General features: G+C 48.2%; 1 long non-coding RNA gene across 1 annotated transcript; it reads right to left on the bottom strand.

Moving 5' to 3' along the window:
* Positions 1-12,505: 12,505 nt before the first annotated feature.
* LOC134158139 (uncharacterized) lies at positions 12,506-18,380 on the bottom strand. Its single transcript, XR_009962606.1, has 3 exons — positions 18,225-18,380; positions 15,257-15,333; positions 12,506-13,358 (listed from the first exon to the last, which is right to left on the bottom strand). It is a non-coding gene; the product is annotated as an uncharacterized LOC134158139 (long non-coding RNA).
* Positions 18,381-18,764: the final 384 nt, after the last annotated feature.

Below are 18,764 nucleotides of genomic sequence, written 5' to 3'. Positions count from 1 at the left end.
GCTCAGGATCACATCCAGGCCTTGAATGTCCCCAGGGATGACGCACCCACCACTTCTGCGCATAGCCTGTGCCAGTGTTTTTCCACCCTCTTTGTAACAGATCTTCCTCACCTCCAGCTTTCCTCATGTCCACGAGGCAAGGAGCTCATTCTCTGTGCTCCTCCTGCCCAGGCTCATTGCTGCTCTGAATTCCAGACCTCGCTATCCCAAAAGCCTTTCTTCAGCAGTGGCTTCAGGAAACCTGGGCTTTCCCCTGGCGTTTGACAAAGTGCGTTTGTGGCCTTGCCTTCGTGGCAGAATTAATCACACTGACAGGCCAATGCAGCCCCATCAGAAGGGCAGAGCTCCGTGAGACCAGGCAGCTCCTGCCCTGGCCTCCTCCATCTGAAGCCGTTCTTTGCAAACACTCATTCATTTTCTAGACAGATCCGGGGGGGACTCGTTTTTGGAGTGTTCCCTGGGCAGGTTTTCAGCTTTTCATGTGACTGGCAGGGTCAAGCGACAGAAATGCTTTTCTGGGTGATGGACAGCAGAGAAAGGAAGCCTTTGTCAGCATGGAGCTGCCACTCTCTTTAGGTGACACCTTTCTGCCAGGCCTGCCAGCGAGCCTGAAAACGGCTGTGATTTGTTCGGGAGCTTCTTATGGACGTGCCTCTACTTCCACCTATTTATGACCTGAGCTTATAACCCTGAGCTAGCGCCTGGCTGTCCACAGCCTACCCCTGTCGTTAGGCACAGTTGTTGGATAGGTTTTAATCATTTTAATTTGTCTAAAATTTAACACTATGCATGCAGTGATGTTATTCTTTCTCTTGTTATTTGCACCATTTTATTCCCATTCTGCATGTGTGTGAGTCCTGTTGCACCAAGCACCAATGCTCTCTGCCTGCAAGGTGAGGAGGGACATGATCTAGTTAAAGATGTCCTGGCTCATTGTAGAGGGATTGGACCAGATGAGCTTTGCAGGTCCCTTCCGACCCAATCTGCTACATGAGTCTATGATTGTAAGGACAGGCTTTGCTGCAACAATGCCCTGCAGCAAGAACAACTTGAACCACACTCTGAAACGGAGCAGGATGGTTAATTCAGACCGTAATCTGAGCATGCTGGAGCCTGCACCCTGCAACCACTGCAGCTGCCACAAGCCCCACGGTCCACTGGTTGCATCAAGCTGTGTTCCATTGTTCCTGTGCTCTTGCCTTGCCTCTTCAGGGAACCTCTGCATCGCATCCAGGTTTCCAAACACCTACACTCCTAGGTGTAAGCATTACTTCTGTGAGCATGGTCTTTGGTTGGGGCTGGGGTGGTGGATTGTGTTTGTTGAGCAGATGTGGAGGTCTTCTGGAGTTGGCTTTGGAGTGGTGAATGCCTGGATGTGTTCCGGTGTAACCTGCTCTAGGTGGACCTGCCTTGGACCAGAGGATCTCCAGAGGTCCCTTCCAACCCTAATGATTCTGTGATTTTGTAGTCTGCCAAATGGGCTCTCCTGGCCACCAGGAGTGGCCAGAAGGGTCACGCTCCTGCAACACACTGCAGCTGCTCCATGCTCCTCAAGCATAAGGGCTCAGCACACAGTTCTGGTATTCACCTTGAAATCACAGGTATTTCAGTGCGTGGCCCCAGCAAGGCACATGTTAAGGCTGAGAGAAGAGCACAACAGAAGCCTCGAGTACAGAACCCATTTCTTCAGCTGTATTTTGCCTGAAATAAACCCTTCTTCAAGAAAAAGGGACCTTTCTCACCTTCTGTGCAACAGGGAATGCCATTTTCTCACATGCCAAACATCAATAAACCCAAGAAGCTCTAGGAAAAACATCCTCTGAGTTCTCTCCCTGCAAATATCCTCCCTTGGAGCCTTCCTTTTTTAAATGCCTGCTAAACCCACCTCCCTGCTTTCCTTCATCATACTCCCAGTCCCTTTCCTTCTCCAGAAATAAATCTGAATGTCTCTTGAACTCATTTATACTGCTCAGTTGCCTTCCCCAGCCTAACTCATTCCATATGGCTGCTGCTCTTTGCGTGGAGCAGTTCTGCCTGGGTTCCCTCATTTACTTCCAAGATTCTTAATTTTATGAACAATTTCCTAACAATCAGATCAATTAGAATGTGGAAAAGTCCTCCAAGGGAAGCGGTAGGATCCCTGTCACTGGTACAGTGCAAATTTGGGCCAGACAAAGCAATTCCGCCCGTCCTCTGCGGAACAATCCTTTGGATGGGCTGATCTAATAAAGCAGATATTTTCCATCTTGGCATTCCTGGGGCCTGATCCTCCTCCCAGTGGCACCAGTGGCCAGGCTCTCTTGGCTCTTCGTGGCAGAGCCTTCTGCCTGTGGCTCTGGCTTTTTCCAGGGCGAGGGCCACGTGGTGTGGAATCACTTTGGGTCATTTAGGCTCGCTTTCACAATTATAGCTGCTGCTGCTCTGCTATTCTTGTTTCTCTTCCTTATTTATTCTGAGTAATGCCTGACACATGCTTATTTCATGCTTCATCCCGATGTATTTCAGCGCAAGGCAAACATGAGGAATGAAACCAATACCGTTTTAATGGATCAAATACCATCCTACTAAAAACCACAATTTTCAAATCAAGGTTTTTATTGAAACAGACTTTCATTCAGAGCAAAGCGTCCTACTGAAAACCAACAGCTCTCCAGGCTCTTGCCCAGCGGTCTCTTTTATTTTCCCATCTCAAACAGGTAATTTTCCAATCAGACCCATTATACCAAATCAATTTACGTTCACCAAAAATATATAATTACAAGAATTAGCCCAAACCAACGTATTTTTTTAATCCTTCTCCTGTTAACTCAAACCACATATATCTGCAAGTAGGAATTCTGTCAGAGACCAATGGAAATGTATTCCAAACAATGCATTCTTATTCAGATTCTTATACACTTTAATCGAAAAAATCTTGTATTATCTGCAACCAATATCTCCCAAGTCAGCCCATTGCATTCTATTTAAAGTCAGACCACTTTGACTGACCCCCTGGTTCCTGGGGAATTAAGAGCGTATGCGAATTGAATGCGATGCCTAATGACTTTGATATAATAACACAAGCAAGTTATTTCCAGTATATCTATAACGAATGGTTGTATTGCTGATATTTACCAAACCAAAACATATTCTTATTGAAAACAGGAGGGATACCAAAGGAGGATTAGCTTTCTCCCTGGCCTTGCATGGCTGGAAATGTGGAGACCCATAGGGCAGTGCTTGGGAGAGAATATTCCTGCCCTCTGAACTTCTGTGGTCTCAAGCAGCACACAAACCACTTTTGTGCTGGAGACTCCCACATTGCAGTATACCTTTCATAACCTCCATAAAGCCTCAGATAGGGGAGATTTCACGACCAGACCTTGCTAGGGAGCATCTCTGTGGATGGTTGGAAAGCTTCTTGTGGCTCCAGGCCAGCAGAGATCCACCTGCCTGGAGCCAGCACTTCACTGGATCATCTCCATCCCTGAGATGTGGTTGTTAACAGCAGTTATATCTGCTCTCAGCTTTCACTTCTGGCTAGAAGACAGGCTCTCCCTTCTCCAGGGTATTGTGGACCTCGTCTCTGTGCCAGGTCTAGCTCCAGATGAGCTCCCTTGCACGTGGATGACCAAATTCCTGAATTCTCTGTTAAAGAAGGTCTCAATAGAGTTATAAAACAGCAGTAAAACTTGCTGTCATGTGTATGCTTACACCACATGGTATGTCCCCTCAGCTCTCTCTTCAGCCTGTGGCTGAAATTCCACCTCTTACTTCCTATGACCATACTGATCTCACCTTGCTTCGGCAGCTATCTCGAAGTGGTCTGATCCAGCATGGAAAGGCAAAGTGCCACCACAGGACAAGTCCTACGATCTTAACAGAGCTTGGGTCACCCTTGGGAGATGCTGGTCTTCCTCCCAGCCTGTGAGAGGGAGCAGGCAGCAAGAGACACCTCCAACTGGGTGGACAACCATGGACCACAGCACCTATGGGCGTACCAGGAGGAGATGGTCCCAGCTATGCAGTGCATAGGAAGGGGAAAAGGCTTCATAATACTGGTGAGTCCCTGTCTCCATCCCTGTGGATCTCCCCAGTGGCTGATGGGAGGGTTGAGATGGGGTTGGCATTTGGATCCCTGCAGGCAGCAGGGAGACTGGGAAGCCAGCCTGGCTAAATTCATTTACTTCTCTGCTTGCTCCTGTATTTATGGAGGGGCTGAGCAGGCTTGGCAGTGCTCTGGTATTCCAGCAAAATGAGATATTAATTTTCTCCTAAACGCTCTATAATTTTATTTTATTAAAAGTTTTACAAGGAGAGGAGGGGGGGGAGGTTTATTTGCACCATCCCAAATGGGTGCCAATAAAACCTTTATACCCTACCGCAGGCTCAGGTCCTCCAGTCTGCAAAGACAAACATGCTGCGCAGAGAAATTCCTACTTCAAAAATACATATTAGAGAAAGGATATAAAACTTTATGGGTGCTGCATTTCTTACCCCGACCTTCTCCAGTGTTATACACCAAGCATAGGGTCCTGAAAGGGAGGAAAGGGGGAAATAAACCTTTAGGCAAACTTAGGGATCTCTGAGAGCGCTTCCAGTGTTGTTAACTGGGTAATGCCTTGATTTGAAGGTCTGGTGCCTTAGGAGCTGAGGTGGGTTTAGAGGAGAGCTGCCCCAGCATCTCCCCTTGCTCTGAGGGGTTGGGAAGGTCACATCCCTTGGAAGGTGATGGGACTTCCCAAAGTAACCCTGCAAGGGTTTTCCTCCTGCTTTTTAACCCCGCAGCTTTTAACACCTCTTAGGACAAGCTTTTACCATCACCTCTTTCAGACCACGGGGTTTTACACAAACAGGCTAATCCCAGCTTGGCTAGACTGGGTTAACCCTGCTAAAGGCAGGTGGTTGCTCCTGGTTGAAACTAACCAGGAACCTGGTCTGGCTTTTAAGTCCTTATAGGGGGAAATTTGTTTACAGCTATGGACTGGGCAAAGGAAGCTTGTGCAGCCCTTCCACAACACTTATTCACACAAAGCTTTAATATTTGATAATGTTATTTAATAAAATCTGTTACAAGGTTCTTAAATAACTCTTTTATGACCCTTTTATGATTTATGTCATGACACATAACCTCGGGTGTATATATTTTATGTTATTACAGATGTGTAAACTGATATTAATTGTACACATTTTCCCCTGAAGTGAAAGGACTTCTTTTTTTCTCTTTTTCCCTTGGCTATATAACTAGACATATAATAATTTCTACAGAAGGTAAAACCAGCACATATAGTAAAAAATGGATGAAAAATGTTTGTGCAGCTCTGCCTTTCATTTTAAATGAATATAAATGTTCGTATATGTCATAAATTTAAGCTGCAAGTAAATTACTGCCAAGTTCTGAGCCCATCTCATGTTTGAATCCTGGAGTAAAATAGAAAACATTTGTTGAATCAGTCTGCTGAAAGCAGCAAGGAAATGATGTAATGTTTATGAAATATGCAGTTTTGATACAATCCAATTAGCACTCTCGGTTGCTTTCTAGCAAGCTTGCAGCAGGTTTGCTGGGATGGCCCCACAGCAGCAGGGATGGGTGGCTTTCCTTTGGAGGTTTCCTGTAGGTTGCTCTCAGCGCTGGTAAGGATGCCCTCCTAAATCCTCTTAGGATTTAGTCCGGGAAAACCTACCCAAGGGTTGATGGTAGGCCAGGACAAATGGGCGAGCAAAGCTGTGTTTCCAAGGAGGCCTTTCAGCCAGAACTGCCAAATCTTCCCTTTTTCTTCAGTAAAACACCCACTGGCATCTGCTGTCTTCCCATGTGACAGGGATGGTGCATTCCCTCCCTGGGGTCTTCAATGGAGTGAGCCCAGGAAGCTCTCTCGGAGTGGCCTACCCAGCAAAACAGGACTGGGACACGCGGTAACATCCCAAAAAACTCCAGCACCAGGAGCTGCATCCTGGCTTTCTGAGCCTCCAGGATTTTCCACCCTGAAATGCATCTCTGCAAAGGATAACCCCAGACACAGCATCAAAAAGAAGGAAAACAAAGCCAAGATACCTTCCTCTTCCAGTGCGATTTACAAAACATTTCAGCATCTGGAACAAGGGACATTAGTTTTGATTATTTCCTTATGATATTTATTCAATTTGTTATTCTTCAAGCTATTATTGTTTTCTATTCTCTCCCTCCCTCTCTCTGTTCTTCTCTTTCATCCCCATATTTCTGTTCATTTGTCAAGCACAGCTGAAGGGAAAAAATCATCTGCAGGAAAAAAAGGAGTCTAAATATGTCACCAGAGTGGCCTTTTTTTTGCTTTATGGCAGTAAATGAACTGCCTACCCCACAGAAAAAACAAAGCCAGTATTTGAAGTTTCACATTCTAATGACCAAAAGCGAAGCACGAAAGTGAGCCAGTAATCAAATACTTGGGCAGTGTACTTACCCAAACCTCTGCTAATGATGGTGTAACGCTGCTGATGGATGCGCACGCGTGTCTGCCCTGTCACGGGCTGCAAGTTACCTTGAACTCACATTAAATGGGGGATTCAAAGCAGCCGTGCTCGGGTGGCACAGGGACACAGCCTTGCTTGGAGCTTCAGAAGCCAAAGCTGCTGAAACCAGCCCAGGGATGGTTCAACGTGACCCAGCTTCAGTGCGTGCTTGGGCGCAGAACCCACCCGTGTGCTGGGCTGCAGCCCTTCTTTAAGGTCCCTTCAACCCAAACCAGGCTGGGATTCTGGGATGATGACCAAAGTTCTCAGCAGCTGGGTCCAGTGGCCACAAGTCTCTTTGCTCTCATCCCAGCATGAGGACCACTGTGTTGTCCTGTTGGCCAAGAAGGCTCCTCTCACCCTTCAACACTCCCATCCCAAGAAAGGATCTCTCCCCACCGTGAAGTCTGTGGAAGAGCGGCTCATCAAGCTGGACCCATAATGGACTTCTTGGCTCCCTGGCCAAACCAGACACAAAAGCCCCAGCATGTGCTGAATTTCAGCTTCTTGGAGGAAAAATATAAACCCCAAAACATGTCGTCTTTGGTCAACCTGAAAGGTCATCTTCCATTCAGATCTGAAGTACTTCTGTGCGCTTTGCAGAGTGGTTTAACTCTTTTGTTCTAACTTTGTGTCTTAATTTGGTCCTGTCAGAAATAAACAAATGCTGTTTGGAAACAAAAGGCTTAAAAGTTTTGCTTGGGAAATGTCAGAAGCTTTAGCAAATCTGAAGTGAAATGTTTTGACATTTTCAAAGAGGAAAAAAAGGAAAAGGAGAAATCTGTGCTGTTTCCAGCTGAAATCAACAGCTGAATCTGACCTGGAAGTGTGAAGAGTTTCTCTTTTCTCCTAAAACTCTTCTAAAAGGAAATTACTTTCAGAGGAACAAAAACTGCCCTGCCCAAGCATAGTTCTGGTCTCCTGTTGCAAGGGGAGCCTGCAGGAACCCTGCGCTCTCCTGCTGCACTGCCTGAGCTGGGCTCATCCTTCCCGCAGGACCTAATGGATCTTCCTTTGCCAGCCAACAGCTACTGGGGCGTAATAAAAATGCATCTGTTTTAACCAGGCAGGAGGTGGCCTTTCTTAATAGAGTGAGGACCTTGGCCAATACACCATCTTCAAATCACTACAAATCCCTCTTGCTCCTCGCATGTGCCCTCATTAAGCCCTGCTCCCATTAGATGAGCAGGGAATAGAATCACAGATTCAGCCAGGCTGGAAAAGCCCTTCAAGCTCATCCAGTCCAACCCTTACCCCAGCCCTGCCAAGGCCACCACTGACCCATGGCACTGAGGCCTCGTCTCCACGGGCTGTGAACCCTTGCAGGGACGGTGACTGCAGCCCTGCCCTGGGCAGCCTGTTCCAATGCCTGAGCACCCTCTGGGGCAGGAATTGTTCCTCAGCTCCATCTAAACCTGCCCTGGTGCAGCTTGAGGCCGGTTCCTCTTGTCCCATCCCTTGTTCCTTGGGAGCAGAGCCCAGCCCCTCCTGGCTCCATCCTCCTGGCAGGCACTTGTAGGGAGCCATCAGGTCCCCCCTGAGCCTTCTCTTCTCCACACTGAACCCCCCAGCTCCCTCAGCCCTTCCCCATCACACTTGTGCTCCGCTGCCCTTCTCTGTCCTCGCTCCAGCACCCCAATATCTCTCTTGCAGCGAGGGGCCCAGAACTGAACACAGGATTCGAGGTGCAGCCTCCCCAGAGCCCAGTGCAGGGAAAAACAAAGGTCTGCTAAGGCTGGTGCTGATTTCGGTGGTGTCTGTCACTCCAGTGTGTTTCTGAATGTGGTCCTCTCTTTGCTGTTCTCTCCTCTGCAGGGCCTGCACTTACAATGAGTTGGCCAGTTGCTCCATCCTGAGCGAGCTGAGTTTATTTAAGTCAGTTTACAGTGGCATGGGCTAGAGCTGGGTGTTACAGCACACACTCCATAAATTACCAGCCGCTAAGAAATGTGTTTGGACAATGGGGAAGGACAATAGCTGAGATAAAAAAGAGTAAAAGTCGTGCCTGCTTTGAGGAAAGCAAACACAATGCTGCTGCCAGCAGCCATCCCATACGGGTCTGAGCTTGTGTTCCCCACATCGCCCATGCCTGGCCCAAATAACCAACCCTGTCTCTGGGCATTACCATGGCAAATAGGGCTGTGAGTGAGTGAAACTCCCCTTTGGTCAGGCCAGTCCCTTTTGCTGTAGAAATGCAGAAGAAAAGCCCAGCCAGGCTGGCATGGGTGGACATCAGCCTACCTAGTCCCATGGGGCCACGTGTCTCCTCTCAACCTCAACTGGTGCAATGCAGTGAGCTTTGATTTTACGGCCCCAGGAGAATTTGTAATGCAAGAGCAGCAAAACAGGCTGAGAACATTGGGGCTGTTCAGCCTGGAGAAGAGAAGCTGCATGGAGACCTCAGAGCAGCTTCCAGTGTCTGAAGGGGGCTACAAGGATGCTGGAAAGGGACTCTCCATCATGGACTCTTTGACAGGACAAGGGCTGATGGGCTCAAACTGAAAGAGGGGAAGTTCAGGCTGGAGATAAGGCAGAAGCTCTTCCCTGTGAGGGTGCTGAGGCACTGGCACAGGGTGCCCAGAGAAGCTGTGGCTGCCCCATCCCTGGCAGTGTTCAAGGCCAGGTTGGACACAGGGCCTTGGAGCAAGCTGCTCTATGGAAGGGGTCCCTGCCCGTGGCAGGGGTTGGAGCTGGAGGAGCTTTGAGGTCCCTTCAACCCAAACCAGGCTGGGGTTCCATGGAAACTGCTGCAAAACCATTGTGTGCTGACTGCAGGTCACCCCTGACTCTGTGAGACGCTGGCTCTCCATCTTCCCCCCCCAAGTAAGAAAGGATGCATGAGGCTGCGTCACTCCCTGCCCAGGCAGAACCGCAATTCCTCAGCTCCCGGCTACTGGGAAAGTTTACTGTGGAAACTGATACCCTCCTAAAAGTCCTCCTTCACCCCGGTGTCACTGCAGGTAGGGCTGGGTCAGAGGATTACGCCTGCCGTGCTCATTGTCCTCTGAAGCACGGATGAATGGGGTAATTTAACCCCAAGGAGATAACGAACCGTCCTGTCTGTACCTTTGCGTTTCCCATGAAGCTGCCGGGTGTTGGCTTAAAGGGTCTTTTAACAAATTATCAGGACATCTGGCTCCTTCCAGGTGCTCTGTGACGCTTTGGTCATCAACTCGGAACAGACAGAAGAGCTTTAATTACCTCCAATGCTCATTCCATGCCTTTGGGAACTTGAAGAAGGGCTTGCGGGTGGTGGTTACCAAGTCTTACACTCCAATGGCCCATCCCACTAAGGAAGTTTTGCTCCTCAGACAATATGGGGAGCTTTATGAAGCATTTCTCCACTTTCCTAGGTACACACCAACATTTTTCCTTCAAAGTGAGCGTTAAATGGGTGGCAATTGTACCAGTTTAGAAATATACCAATAACACTTATACAATCTACACCAAAAATCATGAAAATATATCAATATAAGATTAATGCAACTGGAAATTAGTTATCCATTTTGCCAACATTAATGGGTTGATGTCTTCTACAAGCAGCAAGACATGTTAACCTGCGCTGCTTTGTATATGCCAGCAAATTTCCCAGCTGGGAAACTGTTGTTCTTTTTTTTTCCCTCAGCTATTTTTTCCAAAAAAAAATGTGTAATTTCCCAAGAAGTATCAGCCTCTTTTCTCCCACAATAATTGCTGTGGGTTATTCACACGTGCCCAGGAGAACCTGGGTGCAACCAGTGTGATGCAAAGTACAGGCAGCGACTGCTCTGTGGAGCCCCTGATCCTAAAGCATCCCCTGTATCCCAGGTCTCCATGCCCAGCCAAGACACCTGGAAGCAGGCATGGAACCTGGGATAACTCATTCCTCTGAGGGCAGAGGATCCAACATTTCACTACTGATCTTCATGAAAGGCTGCAGGCCTTAGATCACAGCTTTAATTTCGCCTCATGTCAGATTTTCCAGCAGATGAAATGCATTCTGCTCCGGGAAGCCATCTACCATTGCAAACATCCAGCATAAAACAGCCTATCAGTTTTATTAAGCAGGATCCTGGGCAATTTAATAGCCTGCTTTAATTTGATAGAATTCATCCAGCTTAAGTATTTTTCCATGTTCGACTCAACCCAGTTTATGATTTATCAATTACCTATTTCACATATATCATAAGTTTAACTTTTTCACTCTCTAAATCATATTCCTGGCTGAAGAACCCTGTGGGGGGGGGTGCAATTGAAAACAAACCCAAACCCAATTTGTGTCTCTATACAGCGCATGATACTTCCTGTGACATGTTTAAAACATCATTTATGATAGATGCAATGCAGCGATGAGTCAGAAGATTTGCGGGATGTTCGTGAGGTTATAGTGACCTTTTGAGGATAAACTGTATTACGTATTAATCTTTCCTACAAATAAACCTGATCTCCATCAATAGGCCGTTCTGTTGGGTTGTTTCTTCCCCATACTGAGTATACCACCCCTAATCGTCTCCCAAGGCATCGCTGGCATCTCAGATGGTTTGAGAGGACTTGGCCTCCCATTCAGTGTTGGTTGATGAGAAGCCGGGCATAACCCACCTACAGTGTACACTCACAGCCCAGAAACCAACCATATCCCTGGCTGCATCCAAAGGAGCATGACCAGCAGGGCAAAGGAGGTGATCCTGCCCCTCTGCTCTGCTCCTGTGAGACCTCACCTGGAGCATTGTGTGCAGTTCTGGTGTCCTCAACATAAAAAGGACATGGAACTGTTGGAACAAGTCCAGAGGAGGCCACGAGGATGATCAGGGGACTGGAGCACCTCCTGTATGGAGACAGGCTGAGAAAGTTGGGGCTGTTCAGCCTGGAGAAGAGAAGCTGCGTGGAGACCTCAGAGCAGCTTCCAGTGTCTGAAGGGGTCTACAAGGATGCTGGGGAGGGACTCTTCATTGGGGACTGCAGTGACAGGACAAGGGGTGATGGGTTCAAACTGAAACAGGGGAAGTTCAGGTTAGATCTAAGGCAGAAGCTCTTCCCTGTGAGGGTGCTGAGGCGCTGGCACAGGGTGCCCAGAGAAGCTGTGGCTGCCCCATCCCTGGCAGCATTCAAGGCCAGATTGAACAGAGCCTTGGGTGCCATGGTTTAGTGTGAGGCATCCCTGCCTATGGCAGAGTTGGAAGTGGATGATCTTAAGGTCCTTTCCAACCCAAACCGTTCTGTGATTCTATGACTTCCCATTGATGATGGGAGGTTTGTGAGTGTCTCCCCCAGAGCCTTATTTTGTAAAGCACATACTGAAACGCTGCCTGAAAAAACAAACAGGAAGCTTCAATCCCTCACCCGCATCCCGAGGGGAACATCTCCATTCAGTGGGGCGGGCGCCGGCCCAGGTTCTGGCTGTGCAAAGGCATGGCAATATAATTGCAATAGGCCCTACGACAGCCCTGCCAAATTAAAATGAATCTTGTGTAAAGCTTTTCTTTTAATGGCCCATTGTATCCCATCCTGACCAACTCCTGAAGACTTCCTAAAGCTGGGTAGGAGCCTGGCTTCATGGAGGTCAACTGCAGAAACTTCCCCGGCTTAATGAGCTCACGGGCTCTCCCCATGTCTCTTATGACTTTATTTATGCTGTGGTTTAATGAATGATTGTCCAATGCAGATGCGTAAATGGCTCTGAATGAGACTGAGATCCCTGCGGTGGTTGGTGCTCTATGAACACGGGATATTAGGCTGTCTCTGCCCCAGGGATTGGGGGTGGGTAAGAGAAAAGATAGGGAGAAAATACAACTCACCTATGAATATTAAGCCGGGTTGTAAATTCTGCCATTCTGTATGCTGCTGCTCCATCTCAAACCCACGGCTTGGGCAGGCAAAAGGGAGTTATTGCTCTGCAAAACCACCCCAAAAAAGCAATGAAGTCATGCAGAAAACCTGCACCAGAAGAGAGCAAAGGCTGAAGCCACCACAAAAACCCTCTCCTTGGTGTCACAGCTCCATTTTATAGCCAGGGGATGGATCACCCTTGATCCATCAGCATCTCATCAATAGGGATCGATTTAATAAACCCATATGATAATTAAGTGGGGTTTTATGGCTTCAGTCTGGTGAAAATGGTTTTAATTCGAGGCTTTAACATGGAAAATAAACCTTTCAAAACCCAGAATCACCCATTAAAGCTGACATTGTGAAAAACGTCCATCTCATCCTCAGAAACGTCCTCTGTGTTTTAAAGAAGTATAGCAGCAAACATTACCAGGAGCATTAGAGGGGTTTGTCTCTGCCAGGAATCAGCCGGTTGCAAAGGCTTTCAAATGGAAACAACTCAGAAATCTCAAAAATGTTTGCAAAAAAAAAGACATTTTCACTTTTCGACCAACTCTGTTATTGATTTTCCAGCCTGAATGAGGAATGCTTGTTGAATTTTATGGAAACTGATAGTGGGACTAAATGAAACTGGCCATAAAAGATAACAGATTTTGTTTTAAAGTCAGATAAAAGTTATAGTCCCATGTTATTTGGCATATGAATTTCCTATGATACCAATAAAAATGTTAGTTATAAAGCATTTCCTGAGGAATGGCTGTAACCCCAAATGATCATGGTTATTTGCTGAGGAAAATAGGTTTTATTCCGAACAATAAACCTATGCAGATTTATTAACCTGGGAAACACACAACCAGCTCATGTACCAATCCGGTTCGAGCTGATGGAATTAATAACACTGATATAATGAAAAATCTCTTTTACACTCCAAAAGCATTGCCTGCACAATGTCACACATAAAAGAGTTTACTTAGCAGCCCTTTAGCTCTATTTTCCCATTCTTCGCAGAAGTCTTCATTCACGATGGGTTGGTTCTGTTTAAATGCTGATATTTGCTGTGGATCATGTTACTGCAGCGTTATTCCCTGCAGATGAATGAAAGCTGAGCATGAACTAACAAGAAAAACACTCAGAAGATGAACAGTTGAAAGAAGCAAAAATGCTTTTCATGCTTTCAAGGTGATGGCAAGCGAGGCTGATGGGACAGACCCAGACCTCGCCTGGCATGTGCCATGGGACAAGAGCACCTTAGCTTGCCTGGGCTGAGCTAACCTGAGCCCTCCTGGAATCCAACCACTGAAAATAAAAGGGAAAACGACTAAAAGGAGAGTTAAACTGAGCTTGTTCCACCAGGAGCCTGTGGGGAGAAGGCTGGATTGGGCTGCAGTGAATAGAGGCTGAGCCCGATGGTAGGTGTCAGGAGTGCTTCTCTCCAGCCAAGATCTGTATTTTCCCTCCCCTTTGAGACCACAGCATAACTCTGTTAATGAAGTGACACCAGAGGATGTACGGCTACAACAGACTGAGCTGAGCTCTCAGGCAGAAGCTCTTCCCTGTGAGGGTGCTGAGGCGCTGGCACAGGGTGCCCAGAGAAGCTGTGGCTGCCCCATCCCTGGCAGTGTTCAAGGCCAGGTTGGACACAGGGGCTTGGAGCAAGCTTCTCCAGTGGAAGGGGTCCCTGCCCATGGCAGGGGTTGGAGCTGGAGGAGCTTTGAGGTCCCTTCAACACAAACCAGGCTGGGGTTCTGTGATTCACCCCTTCTGCTTCATTGGCAGAACATCCGCACAGCTCCTTTCCTCCCGTGGGTTTGGGTGGCTGTGCTATAAATGGCACCAAAGGCATCTACAACCACTTGCCTTGGCCAGTTCAGCATCAGCAGCCCCAGCACAGCCACCTCCTGTAGGGCCCAGGGAGGGACCAAGCGAACTCCCCACTGCTTGGGGACCAAGCTCCCCAACTTCTCCTAAGCCAATGAAGTTTTTAATGTTATCATGCGATTTTATGATGTTTGAATGTAGGAATAGCTGTCTTAAACTAGACACCGAAAATAAGCTCACCCACTCACCAGCTAGAGGGCAAAAGCTAAAGCTAAACTGAGGACTCACCTTTGGGAAAGATTCAACAGAGGTAACGAGCAAACCAGCCAGCTGAACATAAGGCTTGCTTTAGTTAAGTATTAAAGCCAGCACAAAGATAAGATTCAGTTTGAACAAAAAAAGCATATTTTTTCCCTAACATTGTTTCTTCTAATTTTTCTTCATTTTACCCTGAAACCAGCTACCACTGTTTAATTCATTCCACATTTCCCAAGGTCGAAGACCCCCATTCCGAGCACCAGCGTGCTCCACAAATGTTACTTCTTTTATAGTGCAGAACAGTAAGTGTTTTATCCCATCCGCTGTCTTCGCATCCTCAGGATGGATGGAAACGGTGCCAGTGGGACAGCAGAGAGCTGTCAGAGAAGCAGGCCATCACGAAACCCATCTCACTTCAGTGTGTGGAGCAGATAGAATGAGAAGGAGGGGTGATAGCATCTTTGGAAGGTCTGACCCCAAGGAGATACTGATATGGCTGAAGCAGCAGCCCAGAGCTGGAGATGCTCAGTGCTGGCTACCCTCTCCACAGCCTCCTGAAGACCCATCGCATAGTTTGGGTTGGAAGGGACCTTCAAAGCTCACTTAGTCCAACTGCCCTGCAATGAGCAGGGACACCTCCAGCTAGATCTGGTTGCCCATCTGTGGGCTCTGCTTTTCTTATGCAGAGTTTGCTCTTCTGGATAATCTCCTTCAGGAATAATTGACCTTGAAAGCACCATTGGAAAACCACGTGGGAAACTGTTTTCCCTGGCTTTGGTACCTCCTTGCAGAAACCATCATCTCTATTGATGGCTGTATTTAGAGGACCAGTGTTTCCTCCATGTGTTTAGCTGAGCAGCCTCTAAAGCCAAGCTCCTTCGCGTGCAAACAGTACCGACACACTCACCCGATGGATGTGGGAATGACAGAAGGATGCATGGGGCCCAGACCAGCTGGGCACACCCAATGTAACAGGCACCTTTCCTGCCAAGGAAAGCACATAGAGTCACATAACCCCCTCAGAACATCATATACTCACCTGACCCACAATGCTCCCAAACAGGAGCCAGAGGGTTAACGGGGGATTTGGATGTTGTACAAACCACCACATGCTGCTTTTATAAACGTATGTATCTATACAGGGAGCAAGAGGCAAACATGCTGGCTAAACCCTGCATTCTTCTAAGGCAGAACCTAAGTCTACAGGACACGTAGGAAGGCAAACAGCATGTTTTCAGGTAATTAGTGTTTATAATCAGTTTGTAAAGCCAAAGCGAGTCCAGATCGCAATGCACTCAAGTTAAAAAACACATAGAAAAGATTTTTTTTTCCCTTTGCATATGCATGCCAATGCCAAATTAACATCTGCATACAATATATGCTCTGGTCAGACCCAAAATATTGTTGTGGTTATGGCCAATTCACTTAAAAGCTGATACGTTTGAAACCTCACATTAATATGGATGAAATGTTTTCTGTTCCTTTAACTTCTTCTAGGGTTGGGTTTTTTTCTTTTTTTAAGTTAAAGTTTCACATTAATGGTACTTATAAACCACAGCTGTTTCACTGTACTATATAACAATAGTGTTTTGTATCTGAGCAAGTTTGGAAATCTTCATGCTTACTCAATCCTTCCAAAACCAAAAGCAACCCCACTTGTTCCTTGAAATGGAAGAGGTATCTCTAGTGTTTGCAAAACAATTACATTCCTGACAACTTTTCATAGCGATGATGTTTTGGTATTGCTTCGGAGATGAAATGAGGAGAAATTCAGGCTCAGAGCCCGATGGAACTTGACAGTTCTGGCTCTGAGGCCGGTTTCTGTTATTGCTGTGGAGCAGGGAAGGCAGAGCTACAGAGCTACTTCACTTGACTGGTGTCTCCACAGGGGTGCTATGGAAAGGCAAGCGGTGCCCCTTGCATCACTAAGCAATGCAGCAGAGCCACAGCCCCATGGCTCATTATACGCTCATCACAGCACCTACACAGGCTTTCACCACAACATCAACCCTAGGACTGCACTCTCAGCTCAGGCCAGCAGTGCAGCCTCCGGATGAAGCCATCAGGTACCCCATGAGGAGCTTCAGCAGCAGGAACCAAAGGTCTGCAAATACAGCATCATAACGCAGGGCTTTTCCCCATGCAGTGATCCTCATGAGCATGGTTTTCAGACAAGGGCTTGGGAGAGTGCTTTGTCCTCCCAGGCTGTTTCCTTCACACCATGATTGCTTTTCCCTGTCCTCTCCTGTCCCCGGGCACCACTCAAGCTGGCAAAGCAGGGCTTGCACAGTTACCCTGCATCCCATGAGGCTGGAGATGTGCATGCACACCCATGTGCAACCCTGACCCACCCATCTACTGCATTTAGGCAAGCCAAGCTGCAGACAACCTCAGTAGAGGGAGATGGTCCAGCTTTGGCCAGTGAAGGTGGCTCAGTCCTTCCTTGCAATGGCACTTTCATGTTGGGAGCAGAGAAAGGGGCACTAATAAGATGGGGAAGTTGTGGTGGTACAAAAACTTAATACCAAGAGAGATGACCCAGCAGTAAAACAGCATAAAGTTCAGGAAGCTGCTAAGAGCACCCTACCAGGGACCCACGGGTGGCTACCCAGCAGCTCCTTACCTTCGTGCTCATCTCCAGCCCATCCTGTAAGACCCACACAGGACCCAGGCTGGGAAGCCCTTTTCTACCTACTGCTAAACCCTAAGTGCTTTTGTAAGCCCACACTGCTCAGGACTCTTTGCTGTAGGTGTAGAGCTGGGCTTTGAGAGATGTGGCTTTGGAGCTTACTGGTCGATTCCATCAGTGACCATGGAAAGCAACAAGATGCACACAAGCAGGATGTGTCCACCATGTAGGTGCTCAGTGCCACGGGTTAGTGATGGACTTGGCAGTGCCGGGGTAAAGGTTGGACTGGGTGAGCTCAAAGGGCTTTTCCAGCCTGGTTGATTCCGTGATTGTCTCCTGCCAAGAGCAAGCAGCTGCCAGAGGCTGCTCCATTCTCACCTGCAGGCGGATGGGGAAGCAGTCCGCCGGGCTGCGTTGTTTTGTTTTCCTCAGCACATTTCATCCTTTCTCCAAGCCTCCAGCTTTCCGGGAGCGGTTTTGAAGCGGCCTCAGTTGTAATCTGACCTCGCTCCTTGTCACATCTGCGTCAGCCGCTCCGGGGGCCGACAACTATTTCTAGCTTTAAAACACGGTTCTTTGGCAACCCAAGAGACAAATCCCTTCAGAGCGTGTCTGCAGGAAAGGGATGAGCCTGTATGGCACAATGCAGCTGCAACCAAGGTTGTCTGAAGCTGCCTGAATCCCACCCTGCTTTATTCTTGCAAGTTACCGTGAGCCCACCTATTTGCTCCCCTGGGTGCCAGCAGGCAGCTGCAGCCCCAGAAATACAGGGAGATGGGATTGTGCTTGATGCACAGGGAGCTGGGGATCCCAGCATCTCCACGTGTCTTCTGGTTTCTCCTGGAGGCCACGTAGGGTCAGAAAAAAGCCATGACAAACTGTGGTCCTCTCCTGCCAGGCACCACCTCATGGATATGGGTGCAATTGGACCCTGTGCATCACCCCACAGTCCTGCTGAGCCACGGCTGGCCCTTGGCGGTTGCAAGGCCCAGGAGCTTGATGTAAATGGATGAGGTCTGGCAGGTCCAGCCAAGGCCACCACAGATGGGATCGGCTGGCCAGACCTCCTCTTTGGCAAAGGGAGGTTTTCCCTGTGGGAAGTGGCACAGAAACAGCATTGGGCCGTAGTGGAAGCAATCATAGCTCCTAAGAAATAAGCAGGGACTATTTTAAGGCCACTTCCCAAGGCTCACAAACCCAACGCTGCCCATCAAACCCTTCCACCTCCCCTTCCTCATGCAAATACCTTCTGGCCGTGGCAGCCACATCTGCATGAGTGAGCGGTCACAAAGAGGTCTCCTCTGTCACATCTCTCATGGAAACAGCGGACTGACCCAAACAAGCACTGCCGAGGACACAGGGAGGGCTTGGCCACAGCACGCTGTGGTGGCAAGAGCACGCAGCCACGGCTGCATGGGGGGCAAGGAGGAAAAGAGCAGCAAAGCTCTTAGGGGGTATTTCATAGCTGTGTGACTAACAGGGAGGTCCTTAAACCTTCTCCTGGGCTCACCTGTGAGGACTGCGCAGGTGAAGCTGCTTTCTGATCCATCAAAGCTTGTGCCCACAGCAGTAACCATGGAGCCTTGTGTTTATCTTCCCCTGGAGGCCATGTGAAATTCCACATGATCACAGAATCCCACCATGGTTTGGGTTGAAGGGACCTTAAAGCTCCTCCAGCTCCAACCCCTGCCACGGGCAGGGACCCCTTCCACTGGAGCAGCTTGCTCCAAGCCCCTGTGTCCAACCTGGCCTTGAACACTGCCAGGGATGGGGCAGCCACAGCTTC

This window comes from Pezoporus occidentalis, unplaced genomic scaffold (assembly GCF_034315485.1).
Source record: "Pezoporus occidentalis ecotype Australia unplaced genomic scaffold, CSIRO_AGI_Poc_V1 ctg10, whole genome shotgun sequence".
NCBI classification, from domain to species: domain Eukaryota; kingdom Metazoa; phylum Chordata; class Aves; order Psittaciformes; family Psittacidae; genus Pezoporus; species Pezoporus occidentalis.
Note: the sequence above shows the minus strand (reverse complement) of the source record. Positions and strands in the feature narration are given on the sequence as shown.